Raw genomic sequence first — 14538 nt, forward strand, 5'->3', positions numbered from 1 at the left:
AGTCCTTGCCATGGGGCCTCCTTCATTGGCAACTCATAGCATGGCTATCTGCTCCCTCAAGGCCAGGAGGAAATGACTAACTTCTATTTGTGATCTATAAACTCCCTTTAAAACTCTCACCCGATTACATTAGGCTTAACCAGGGTAATCCCCCTTTTGATTAACTCAAACTTGACTGAATAGGGGGCTTAATTACATTGGCAAAATGTCTTCAACCTTTGCTATATAATGTAAACTAACCACTGGAGTGATAGTTCTTTTACGCATAGATGATATTTTCATTTATACGTTGAAGGGAAGGGGATTCAGGGCATGTACACCAGCGGCTCAGAAACTAGGACCCATGTTACAGTCTTGCCTACAACATCTGTATACCATCAGTCTGCTAGCATTTCAAGACTTTTAAGGAACAACAAAAATAGTATGCCTACCTCTGTTACCTATAGACTTGATCAAGTGGTGTGCTTAAGGTCCGTTAAGTGTTGGGAAGTTTGGGAAAACAGCCATCATTATTTCTCCTTCTTTTGGCTTCCTTACCAGTGTGAGAAGAAAGAGACTAGAACTGAGTGGGACCAAAAAATCTAGCAAGATTACCAATGGTGAAACTAGTAGGGAACACAGCAGGGTCTTCTTACCTCCTTTCTTAATTTAGACTTTGTTATTCCTAGTCTGTTATGGGGGCAGGGCAGGGAGGGTTGGAAGATACTGGAATGCTAAAGCAGACTCTGTTTGACTCTTTTCCACATGAAGGGAAGTCACCTGTTTGCTGATATCTAGAAGAGAAAATGCGAGCAGAAAGACATGGACGTAGCTTGGTGCTGTTTGAGCTTCAAGGCAGTGAATCTACTCTCCAGTTAACAAGGCTCATCGGTCAGCATAGTCTACGTTGTGAGGCAGGAACAAGAAATCACCAAATCTCAGTCGTTAACATACCCAAGGATACTTCTTGTTCATGCTACAAGTCTAACACTGGTGAACAGGCCTTTTCTTTTTATCAGTCACTCGGGGACCCAGGCTAATGGAGGCCTTATCTGGACCTGTGCTTCTTCAATCACTGCAGCAGCAGTCAGAGGAGGGCTGCGAATCACCCCCTGGCTCTTAACATACATAGTGCAGAGTAAAACACATGGCACTTCTGCTCAGTCTTTATTGACCTAAGCAGTTTACATGGCCACAGTGGGAGGCAGGAAATGCAACCCTACCATGTGCCTTCAAGGTGAGAGAACCAAAAATATTGGTGGACAGCATTAACAGCTACCACACACGGCTTAGTGAATGTCAGTCCTCCCCCGTGGATGGCACTGGAACCAAGGAAAGCCCCAAGGGTATTTATTCCAATACTGTTCCCTACAAGAGAGTGGAGTAAGTGATCTCTATTGGAAATGTGAAAAAAGAAATATAACCATTTCCTCTTAATAGTAAGTACAGGCAACAGAAAATGCTATGAAACAGCCCCGTAGTGCCACACCTCACCTTTGTGGACATCGCTTCAGTGAGAAGCTAACAATTGCGACTCTCTCAAGGATGCCTTGCAGGCAGCTGAGAGTGGTCCTAGCCCCACATGATGGGCTCCAAATAGGAAGAGGGAGACGGTGCCTGCCACATTTTAGGAGACTGCCTTCAAATTCAGGCTGCGTGTCTGGAGTTGCTGTGCCGAACAGGATCTGTGAGCTGGCTCTGTGCTGGGTGAGAAGTGTAAAGCCTGGTGCCAGAATGCGAGTGCACATCAAAATCCTGGCACGGGTGCTCTTTAGAAACGGACAGAAGACCAACTAACATACGGCTCATTCTTCTCACGTCATAAATGGAAGGCATTAATCACTGGGAGGCCTCCCAGAAAGTAAAGTTCATCTATTGGTTATGGGGTGTCAAAAGGCAAATTTGGAGTGTTTTAAATTTGCTTACTTTTCCTGTGATATAAAATACAGGTTTCAAATGCTGGCTTTATCATCAAAACAGGCTCCTGGCCCTGCCAAAGCTAACATAAAGAACCCAGAACTCCACACAGGTTTCTCATTTATAGCATAATTTCCTCCAAAGACAGCTATTTTAAAATGTAGATTAACCCTTAATGTCTAAATTTTCCAAACTGAAACTTTGAAACAATGAAGTCCCATCTGCCAGCACTGAAAAACCAAGTGACAAAGGAGTCGCCTGCAGCTCTCTACAGTGAGGGCTGGAGTCTACTGCCCGGCCTGCGGACTCTGCACGCATTGTCAGGTGCCACACTCCACCCCTGGGGAGTCCTCCCATGGAGAGGGAACTGTAGTGCTCTCAAGCTACGAATTATAATCATCTGATCAAAGAAGAAAGGAGTTCATAATGTTTTTCTTCTTGAGAAAGTCCTCAAGTGAGTGTGTATCATGACCACTAAGTGAAACAATTCAAGCAAAGCAGTAACTCCTTAAAAGTGATCATCCTCCATTCATCACTCAGTCTGCAAGGTGTAAATATGAGCACACACAAACCAATGACTTCATGTTCATCTCCAAAATGCACTTACGTATTTCTTGACCTAGACTAAAATTTTTGCCTAAGGAAGAAGCGATAGTTTAAACAGCCACCGATCAGGGTGCCTGGCTGGCTCAGTTGGGAGAGCATGCAACTCTTAGATTTGTAAGTTCAAGCTTCACTTTGGGCATAGAACCTACAAAAAAAAATGAATAAATAAAACATTTTTTAAAATACAAAATAAATAAAGAGCTGCAAATAGGTGACCTGCATGTGTGTATGTGTGTGTGTGTGAATGTGTGCATTTACCTGCACAATGTCATTACAAATTAAACCTGAATGACATGATGTGGGGCAATAAACTCTTAATTTCCACAAACGTCACCAGTCTTTATCATCTCTCTCACTCTTTTTTTTTTTTTTTTTGTAAGAGAGGGAGAGGAGCAGAGGGAGAGAGAGAATCTCAAGCAGACTCCACACCCAGCACCGAGCCTGACATGTGGTTTGATCTCAGGTCCCTGAGACTGTGACCTGAATGGAAATCAAGAGTCAGACACTAATCAGCTAGCCACCCAGAAGCCCCTACTCCTTATCATCTTAAAGTCTGGTTTACTCAATAATGTTACCTGTTCTAGTAATATAGACATTTGAGTATGTGTGTCCTACTTTAGTTTTTTAATTAGTCAAGCAACACTTTTATTTTTTTAGTACGTTAATAAATTATATTTTGTGAATCATACATGTTACATATATATTTAATTTACAAAATAGTAAACTTATTAAAATTGTTTGGTTTATTCCACTCCTACAATTTTAACAAATGGTGAAATGGTATTTTTTTTCATGATAAGTATACTCTTGAACCCCCATCACCTATTTCCCCCATCCCCCCCACCTCCCTGCGGGTAACCATCAGTTTATTCTCTGTAGTTAAGAGTCTGTTTTTTGCTCTGTCTCTGTCTTTGTGTGTGTGTGTGTTCTACTTTAAAGGAACTTATAAAGGAAGACATTGGCACATAAACATGCCCCAGAATTGTGTCTACCTTTGAGAGCTTACTGAACTAAAGACAGAGTAGAGATAACACATATGCAAAAATGAAAACGACTAGTCCTTATGTTCTTATTTGCACCATTCCCATAGCATGAAATTTCATCTGTGAAATGGACTAACACTGCATTGAAGTTGAGCGCAACAGACATGAAGAAGGATCTAAACCCAGGGCCCGGCACACAGCAGGCACTCTATAAGCAGCGGCAGGGGCGGTGATGATCCTTAAGCTGCAATATTAGTTTTAAGCAGAGACGTAACTAAGAATTTAGGCTTTAGTGTCTGCAGGCCTGGGTTCAAATCCCTGTTTCACCATTTGCCAGTTGTGTGGCTTCTCAGGGGCACACATTGTGGAATGTACAGTGTGTGAGATGTCCCAAAGGAGAGGAGTAATTAGAAGAGACTGCACTGATAAAAGAAAGTAAGAGCACTAAGGAAAATCAGTCTCTAAGATTTAAGATTTAGAGGCATGAGATGATCAGAAATCCAAGATAGAGAAAACTTTTAAAAAGACAGGTTATTAATACTGCCAAATTCTATTACATAATAAGTAAGATTATTGTCAACAGACCCATGGAACCTGAAACAGAGGACTTTAAACTTAGACCCTTTTTTGGTATCACTCTCTAAATCTCTACTCTGATGTGCTGTTGAAGTAACACTGGAGAAGTACAGGTTCTTATGAGTTCTAAACAAGGCTCAGGACTCAGAGAGTCTGGTCTTAGGGTGCAAACACATAACTAAAGGACTTGGCACAGGAACCCCGAGGACTTCGCTTTCCTGAACCATGTCTGCAGAATCAGGCTTTCTCTAGAGAAATCATTTTCAACAGGCACAGAACATAATAAAAAGCTTCAAACTGATTAATAACTAACAGAGTAATTGCTAGAAAACACCTTCTTTCCCTCAGCACTGAGTACTTCCTGATAAAGAATATTTTTAAAACAGAACATTTAAATACAATCACTAATGAAATGTAAATATTAAATAAGATAAACATCTGTCATAGAATCATCATTATTTTTTCTCCATGCTTGCGAATTTATCCCTGCCCTTTATTTCTCTTCCAAATACTCATTTTACTTTTTTTAAAAGTGACTGTCTATCATTGGATTAAATATAAGCCTTTGGAGAATAGAAGCTGCTGCCACATACCTTTCTTTACACATGCCTCTAGTGAATTCAATTTTTTGACCTTATTTGGCTTTCCAATCCAGTGAGAAGTAACTTATTTTAAATAAAGGAGGAAGTCAACTTACCCTTAAACCCAGAGGTTAATCTCCATGTAAGCCATCTTTGGCATATTTAATTGGTATGGGAAATTTTGCTAGGACAATTTTGAGGGGGCTTCATAGAATGCTCTTCAGAAAGCACCCCCTGGATTTCATGAAATCACCACAGTCTTCATGCTCAAAAAAACATCTCCAGGCAAAGGGTTCATGTGTTGTGAATATAGGGTTTTTAGAGGTTCATATAGAAATATTGCATAAATTTCAAGGGAAGATTTCAGTTCCTAGAATAGGTCCACTTTTTGTACCAAATTAAATAGGTTCCAAATAGTAATTTCATCTAAGTCCTTATTTAGCAAATATTTACTGAGCACTTACCATGAGCAGTATAGGGAATATGGAGATATTAGATATTAACAACACAGGTCTTCAGGCAGAAGGAAACTAACATTATTGAGGATCAGATGTATGCTTTACTATTAGATTGAGGATGTTTCTACCAGCACATTAATATAGACAATACAGGGCTGCATATACATTTCACAGAGACTCTGTAACTGTTTAACACATGGTATGAGTTCAAAGGATTCGAAGTCATTTGTGGCTGACCATAGAGGGCTTCATGGAGCAGTTGCTGTTTCTACTTGGAAAACTTAAGATTTTAGTTGGTATCATTGGAGGCTACCCAAGGAGATGGAGATGGTATAAGCAGTCACTAGCATCTGAAAATCTAACTATATTAGGGAAGGAGTGTAGTCTAAGTTCCTTAAGAAAAAAGATTCCTCTAGGGGGCTGTCATAGAGGTGACGTTGGGAGCATATGGTGAGGTCTTTAATGCCAGTGTGGGGCTTTTTATTAACTCAGTAGAGAGGAGGATGCTATAAAGGTTTGATAATGACATGTTTTAGGAAGATCAATTTGTCAGAGATGCATATGAAAGACTGGATTAAGAAAAATTTGGGGGTAGTGTGTCCTATTGGAAGACCAACAACTAAATAATCTAAGTACAAAAGGTTAAAGATTTCATTAAGATACTGATTTTAAGTTTCAGTATCTGGAGTATAGAGGCCAAATTAACAGAAATAAAGCATCTAAAAAAAAAAACAGGTTGGAAGGGCAGGGTGAGGGCAGTTTTAGGTTAAGGTGAGTTGGAGATGACCTCAGTGTATATATAGAGAGAAGTGGTGCTTAACTAGGGCATGTCCTATACACACTGAAGACGAGGCAAGCTTCAGCCCATCATCTGCAACAATGAGCAGTATAACAAATTTCCACAACCACCACATACAGCAACACTGATTAGTGGTCTTTGGGCATAATCCTTTTTCAAGTTCAACTGTGAAATGGAAATAAGTTGAACTTCAGTAATTCTTTTGATAAAATTATGAATATTTGCTAATGCCAGAGGAGAGCAGCAGTTGGTTTTATACTTTTCAAAAATGCATAAAAGAAAGAAATAGATAAACACAAGTCTTTCAGGTCTGCTTGATTTGTTATTGTTCAGGGGGAAAAAGCTGTAATTATTTCATCCAGTTAAAAGAGAGGAAATAATCTAAGGCTATCCTGAATAAACCAAATTTAGATAAACTGTCCAAATAAAAGGAAACACAATACTGTAAGTTAAAATTTTATACCTCTCAGCCAAATAGTTTTAAAAATTTCCCTATCTTTGCAGTTTACAAAATAACAAGATGCCAGGTGGAGAGGTGCCTTTCCCTCACTGGCTCTTCATCCTTCCCACACCCCATACCACCTTCATTCTGCCTCCTGTTTCCTCCTATATGGGTAGCACAATATGAACAATATTTAGGCTTATTGGTTGCAATATAAATATTTAGCATAATAAGTAGAAGTTTAGCCACATGTCTGCCACTAACTTCACTTGTAGTAATATGATTTAAGTTACTGTTTGCTTAATTAACCTCTGGATCTGACTCATCATAAGGATGTCATAGTTCAAACATTTTTAAACTATAAAACAAGGGTATCAACCTAATGATATGCATAAAAATCACTTTAATGTATTTATTTGTATAGGTATCATTGCAATGACAAATCCATAGAGATTAAACAAGTCTGAACAAAAGATAATTTGCAAGCACCTACCAACTGAAAAATCGGTCATGCCTATTTTAGCTACACAGACAGACAAACTAAAGGTCATTATCTGGGAAACTAGAGTTTTGAAAAATGCTGTAACTACCTGAACATTTCAGGAACCATTTTCTTGGCAGTAGGTACGAATTTTTCGAATAGTTATGACATTTCTCCAACTTTACCTTGTTGTAGATCTTCATCTTTACACTGAAAACCTTGTGTAACAACACAGACTCTGTCTATTGCATTGTTTCCACTAAACATGTTCAAAAAGTGACTGATTATATATCTTTAGCACTCCAGAGGAATGGAGAGTGAGAAGTAATCTTACCAATATATTGATATTAACTGGTTACAGGAGTTACAATTTTACTTCAAATACCTGTCACCAAAATCTCCATCTGAAATTATCCATTTTACTTAAGATACATCTTTTTTCTCTGACCCAATAAATATAATATATAAATAATATTACAAATTCTCTGATATGTTTCATTACACCCATATCTCCAGTTCCACTCTAATAAAGACTTTAATCAACTCATATATACAATTTCCAACTGATCTTATTGCCACCGGACTCCTCCCTCTCTGATTTTTTTAATATCCATTTGCCAAATTAGTCCTCTCAAAAATCTGTTTAATCATGCTGTTCCAGAATTTACAATTTCTGGTACTTCTATATGTAAATCCATAATCTCCAACAATCTGGTCTTGCCTATTTAATTTTTATTGCCTACATCATTTTACTTTCCATGACTGGCCAGCATGAGCTTTCAGCTCAAGTTTGATGAGTTTGATTCACATATTCTGCCTCTTCCCCAACCAGAAATCCCTCCCATCCTTAAGACCCATCTCAAATACGGCTTTCCCTGGAATGTTCACTTGCCTTACAAACCATACAAAGTGTCTTCCTACTGTCCATTTTGCTTACCCTACAATTTTGGATTCTGCCTTGTGTTATTTTGTAATTCTTAAATGGAATAAGTTCTTTCCTACACAAATTCAGTTGCCTTCATAAAGAATAGCATGTTATATTTGTATCTGACACAACTCAAAACAGAAAAGGTGATCACATAATGGTCATTCAAACCATTAGTTAGATAATTTTAGATCAAGCTGATACAGCCAGTCTGGAAAACAGTATGGAGGTTCCTCAAGAAGTTAAAAATAGAGCTTCCTTACAACCCAGAAATTGCACTACTAGGTATTTACCCCAAAGATACAGATGAGGTGAAACAAAGGGGCACCTGCACCGCAGGTTCATAGCAGCAATGTCCACTATAGCCAAACTGTGGAAGGCACCGAGATGTCCTCCTACAGATGAATGGATAAAGAAGATGTGGTTTATATATACAATGGAATATTACTCAGCCATCAGAAAGGGTGAATACCTACCATTTACATCGATGTGGATGGAATTGGAGGGTATTATGCCAAGTGAAATAAGTCAATCAGAGAAAGACAATTATCATATGTTTCCACTCTTATGAGGAATATAAGAAATAGTGCAGAGGGTCATTGGAGAAGGGAGGAAAAACTGAATGGGAAGAAATCAGAAAGGGAGACAAGCCATGAGAGACTCTTGACTCTAGGAAACAAATTGAGGATTGAAAAAGGGGAGGTAGTTGGGGGAATGGGGCAACTGGGTGATGGGCATCAAGGAAGGCACATGATGTGATGGGTACTGGGTGTTATACACAATTAAAGTATCATTGAACACTACATCAAAAACTAATGATGTACCATATGTTGGCTAATTGAATTTAAAATTTTTTTAAAAAGATAATTTTAGATCATATGCAATTCAATCTGATAATGATTTTCCCATTTCCCAAACCCCTATTTTACTACTTGGCACTAGTCATCTCATTTCCCTCCATTTATTTTATATGTGTTAGTTTTTAATTCTACTTTTTTTTTAACATGGTGATTATTTATTTATAACCATTCTTATTTCCAGAAAATTTCAAGGTGGCTTACAAGAACACATGTTTGTCTTGCTCCTCACATTAGAAGTAAACAAGAAAACAATTAACAGAAAAATATAAAATGCTATCTAAATTCAAATGTAAATAAATAAGATATAACAAAGTGCTTTAGTAAGCAGATAAGCACCATGTTAAACTTTTCAACTGGTTGAGATCTCCATGCATATCCGATTTCCTTTCTTTACTTTGTAAGCTTTAAGAACATCTTCCAATGGGGGCAACTAGGTGGCTAAGCTGGTTAAGCATCTGACTCGATTTTGGCTCAGGTATTGATCTCAGGTTCATGAGATGGAGCCCCACACTGGGCTCCCCACTCAGCAGAGAGTCTACCAGAGATTCTCTCTCTCCCTATCCCTCTGTCCCTCCCCCCGCTCATCCTCTCTCTATCTCTCTCAAATAAATAAATACATATTTTTTAAAAATATCTTCCAGTTATGTATGTGGTTCAGTGGTGGTTTGTTTTGTTTTAGCATTTTTATTTTTCTCGTTTTAATTTTAATAAAATCTATAATTCCAAAGAATTTAAAAGAGTCAAATAGTTCTACAAAGTTCTTTATGAAAAACAGCAGACCCCTACACCTATTCCCACGCTTTTCCCTCCTCATGGTGACAATTTTTATCTCTTTAGCTGATTATGTTGTCACTTGTCACCATGTCTCTAATATGCTTTTATTGGTATTTTTAGATGATTAGTTTGATATAACTCACATATTTCTAAGTAACATCATTTTTTTTTTTTGCTAATTTTTGAGTGAGTTTTAGGTATCATTTATTTACTTACATACTACATAAGATTAGTATTAGGAACTCTCCCCGCCACTCCCTTATTACCCTCAACTCAGAATCATTCTATGTCCCATATCACCTTAGTTATATTGCAACCTGTTTAGATTAATATTCAAAGTATATATTATATGGCAATAAATTTAACTCAAAGCTGATCCATATGATAGACTATTTATGTCAATTTTCTTTTCCTGTAGTTTTCCCTATAGTTATCACATATTTCTTGTTTTATTCATTTGCTTGGTTGCTTTTACACTTATTACTAATTCAACTCCAGACTCTTTACCAGTTACTAAATCTCCACTTTAGAGGTTCAGCTGCATCAGGTATGCTATCAGTTTCATCTACTTACAAAGGAAGTTTTCTTGGAGCCTCTGACCTTATTCTTTCTGAGCAAATTTCCATGTACAGGTAGTACACAGCTCTCATTTGGGGGCTTCCCTTCACTACCCATCTATGCTGGTGAATCTCCAGCTCTGCATATCTCGTGTCTTCATTTTTCTTGTTTTTCTCCTTTGACTAGTGGCACACATTCTCCCATCTTATTAAAGAAATACATGCCTTGAGAAGGTGAATAGTTGAAAATATCCTTAGATTTTTCCCATCACTGATAGCTTGGCTAGACGCACACTTCTAATTAGAAATTATTTTTCTTTAGAATTTTATTGAAGTCAGTTCTCTATTGCCTTTTATCTTTCAATGTTATTTTTGAAAAGTCCAGAGTTATTCTGATCATATAGTAGACCTGTGTTTTCTTCTTCTCCCCGGATTTATATGTATATTTTTTCATTTGTCTCTGTAGTTAGGAAATTTTGTGATGGCATGCTTTGGTATGACTCTGCTTTCTACTTTTATATATAGAAACTCAGGAAACCACGCAATCTGCAAGAAAATTTTCTTGACTTATTCCAAGAAAACAATTAATGTTTTACTTCCTTGTTTTTCTTTAAATTTCCTATGGAATACTTATTTTTCAGATATTAGACCTTCTGGACAGGTCCTCTAAATTTCTTATCTTTTCTCTCCCATTTTTAGTCATATTGGCATTTTGCTCTACTTTCTGGGAGATTTTCTTAAATTTATCTTCCAATGCTTTATTAGTATTTTTTTCTCTCAAATTTTACATTTTCAACTGCTCTTTTTTTCACTCTGTTTGTCCATTTTTGCAGTACCCCATTCTTGTTTCATGGTTAAAATATTACTTCTTTTTTTTAAGTTTTATTCTTCCTCATCTGTTTCCTCTCTCTCTTTTTCTGATGGTTTTGTTATGATTCCTGTACTACATGTCAGAGACTAACATTGTAATCTTTGGTTGTCTGTCAATATATTTTAGGTAATTATACCATTTTTTTAAAGATTTATTTATTTGAGAGAGAGAGCATGATCAGAGGAAGGGGCAGAGAGAGAGAATCTCCAGGCCAACTTCCCACTGAGCATGGAGCCCAACTCGGGGCTCAAATCCATGTCCCATGAAATCATCACCTGAACCAAAACCAAGAGGCAGATGCTCCACCGACTGAGCCATGTAGATGCCCCAATAATTGTATCATTTCTGTTTCTCAGTTTCTAAATCCACTCAAGAAAGAAAGTACAAGGCTCTGATATTTAAAGATGATAAGTAAAGGGAAAAAAATAACAATGTATATTACATATAACTCTAATAAATTTGAGAGTTTAGTTGAAAAAAATAAAAATTAAAAAGAAGTCAGTCAAAATAAGCCTTTTTAATAATTATAGGAAAATAGTCATTTGCTGCAGTATTTGGGAAAATTTTCTACTCTAAAGGAGAAAAGACTTAAAGAGAAATCAGTTTTCTAGCCGCCAAATAGTTTGCCAGATAAAGAAAGTAGAAATTTTTGGCCCATAGAGTGCTTTCAGAGCAAATGAGATTTGTAGTTCTCTCCAAATGTTCTGTAGGAATTTAGATTAAAGTTAGAACAATGAAAACCTCATTCACAACTAATTTTAAGAGTCTATTAATATCTAGAATCTGCATATTCTTTAGGAGATAGGTAGGTAGATAGGTAGATACACAAATACATGATTTTATTCCTAAAGACAATTTATCACATCTCTAGCACATCAGCTAACAAAGAAAGAAAAATAAGCAGATTAGTCATACAGGCACTACAGATAATTATTTTCAAGTGAACTTCACATAAAGAGTAGGTTCTAGAATATAAAAAAGCTTACTCCTAAAAATTAATAGTTATTTTAGTTAAATTATTTAAGTAAAATTTATGCATATAAAATTACTAGATATTAGGGGCGCCTGGGTGGCACAGCGGTTAAGCGTCTGCCTTCGGCTCAGGGCGTGATCCCGGCGTTATGGGATCGAGCCCCACATCAGGCTCCTCTGCTATGAGCCTGCTTCTTCCTCTCCCACTCCCCCTGCTTGTGTTCCCTCTCTCGCTGGCTGTCTCTATCTCTGTCAAATAAATAAATAAAATCTTTAAAAAAAAAAAAAAATTACTAGATATTATAAGAAAATTTGAGGACTCTATTTTTTAAAAAATTTAAATTTTTTAATTTTTTTAATTTAAAAAATTGTTACTTGAGATTTAGATTTAAAAATCATTCTCGAGCCTACAAAGAACCGTAACAACACAATTCAAAACCGAACAAATGGAGTTACTGAAAATTTTTAAAAATCACTAAACAATACAAAAACAAAACAAAACACAACAACCCAGTAAACCATGCAGAAGAATAAAAATTAGAATGGTATGTCTTACCTACTAACACAAAGTTTTCTTGGAGTTTGCTCCTTATTTGATTTCTCTTTGAGTCATAAGCACAGTAAATACAAAAAGACTGACAAATACACTTTACTAAATCCTCAAGAGTTTACAGGTATTAGCTAGAGAATTTTTAAACTTTAAAGTAATGTTTGTAAGAGAAAATAAATAATGTTTTGGATTAATTCAGTTGGATGTGGATTTCTTTCCAAAATGTTCAACAAAATTGATGAAAATGAAAATAATCTGAAGCCATTTAATACCACTAGTTTGAATAAGTATAAAGAGTTTTACTAAACACATACACATTAAATGCTATAAGAAGCAATAAAACTGTACACATTTCTGAGATATGCATTCTTTTATCAATGCATATATCAAATATACAGCACTATATTTTAAAATATACAAACCTCCAGCACCCTCCTCTTTAAATTTTTCAACCAACTTTAACTTAGAACGTGGTGACTCAAAGAAAGTGATTGCTAAAAGGGCAAAGGATTTCAGCAAAGTCTAGGACAAGGAGGCTTTCTCTAGTTTATAAGGAACAAACTCAAACTCATTCACCAGGCTGTGTCTTCACTGCCACAGTCAATGCTGTTTTGCCTCAAAGAGTACTGGAAATGACATGAAAAACATGGCTATGCTGAACAACAGATAGAGCTAAGGATAAGGCCCTTCTCTGAAAAAACGTCTTTCTAACAAAATACATTCAGTTCATGTGACTGAAGGCTGGGCATTACCATGGAAAGGGAGCCATGTTAGAAAGTGAGAGAACTGAATTCTGGTCACATCTTGGTCACTAATTCTGGGACTAAAACATTGAACCTGTCTGTGTGCCACTTTTCTCATTGTAATGGATTATGGTATAGAGTGAAATCAGGTTGGGAAGTTGAATGAATTATAGAAGAAACTCCTATTAAACAAGAATAAATTCAACAGCACACTTCATTGTCCAAAATGTCATTACCAGAGGTAGTCATACTAAAAGAGACATGGCAATGAGAAAAATTAGATGAGGGGAGGGGAATAAAGAGGAGGGACAGGAGACCTACTTGACAGCCAATTGACCTCATTTACGGAGTGTGGAAAGGATGGCGATAATTTCTCAGTCCAACCATTTCTACCATCAGCTATCTGACACTACTAGGCAGGATGTAATGGTTTTCTTTCCCAAGACTATGAAGATGAAACTATCAGTTAATCAACCATCTTCAATCTAGATACACATAACTTATTTATTAAAAGATCTCTTTCTCAAGCTATTTGGAATAATGTTCCTCAAGAAGAAACATTTAGTTTAAACATTTCAAACTAAATTATGAAGTAAAGAAATGTTTTTACTTTGATTTTTCAAGTCTCTTTGCAGACACTGTTAATCGTCAACTTTATACAAAATTCAGTCATGACTTTTTATCATTTAAATCAAGGGTGCTCAATGTATTTTCATTGATCAAGAAGAAGACTAGAAGCTGTTTAAAATGCAACTTTGAGGGGCACCTGGGTGGCTCGGTTGGTTAAGTGTCTGATTCTTGATTTCAGCTCAGGTCATGGTCTCAAGGTTGTGGGATCAAGCCCCACACTGGGCTCTGTGCTAGGGGTGGAGCCTACTTAGGATTCTCTCTCTCCCTCCCCCTCTCCCTATGCCCCTTCTCTTTCTCTCTCTCCCTCTCTTTCTCCAAAAAAAAAAAAAAAAAGCAACTTTGAAAGAGACAAAAATAGATTCACCAAAGGTATAAACTTTTTCACAGATTGTTCATAATACCATACTAAACAAGAAGGTATTGTCATTGCAATATCTGCATGAGAATGCAAAGAATAATTCCACCAGATTTTTACACCAGAATTCTAACAATTCTAGTCATGAGAGGTATTGTAAGCCATGGTTTCTGTAAATGGTGCAATTTTATTTTTTGTTGCCTCTTTGTTTTGCAATGATATTGGCTATGTGCCTGGTGCCTTTTATAAGAATACATTTCTAAGTAATATTTAAATAATTTAGCTTTATTATATGGTATTTACAGGAACAATAATAGATATTCATTTAAAACACTATTTAATACTGTATGCAGTCTCTAGTTCCTTCCCCTTTCTCTTAATGGTCAATGGAAAAAATCACTATAAAATTTGAGGCATTAATAAATTTACTAGATGCTTCTTTTCTCTTTCTCTAAGGTTAACTAACTTGTTTTTAAATT

The sequence above is a fragment of the Ailuropoda melanoleuca genome, chromosome 3 (assembly GCF_002007445.2).
Source record: "Ailuropoda melanoleuca isolate Jingjing chromosome 3, ASM200744v2, whole genome shotgun sequence".
Lineage (NCBI taxonomy): Eukaryota > Metazoa > Chordata > Mammalia > Carnivora > Ursidae > Ailuropoda > Ailuropoda melanoleuca.